Genomic DNA, 303 nt, shown 5'->3' on the forward strand with positions numbered 1-303 from the left:
GTCTTTAAAAAGTGGATTATACTCAAAAACGGGAAAGTGTGTTTTGTCTCGAAAACGCGACAAATGTTTCAAATTCAGGATATGTTAGAAAATGGAAAACCTTTCATTGTCTTGAAAACGGTCAATGGTTTTCATATAAAAAACTTCTTTAATGACTTTTACTTTAAAAAAATAGTTTCAAATTGGGAGTTTTTGACCGCGTCAAGCTTATAAAAATGTTGGTTATAGTTTTTACTCTGGATATGGGCCGGGATCCTACCCAGTTTTTCAAATTGTGCCCAATTCTAATACTCACTGTTAGAA

This window comes from Eurytemora carolleeae, unplaced genomic scaffold, assembly GCF_000591075.1.
Source record: "Eurytemora carolleeae unplaced genomic scaffold, Eaff_2.0 scaffold234, whole genome shotgun sequence".
Taxonomy (NCBI): domain Eukaryota; kingdom Metazoa; phylum Arthropoda; class Copepoda; order Calanoida; family Temoridae; genus Eurytemora; species Eurytemora carolleeae.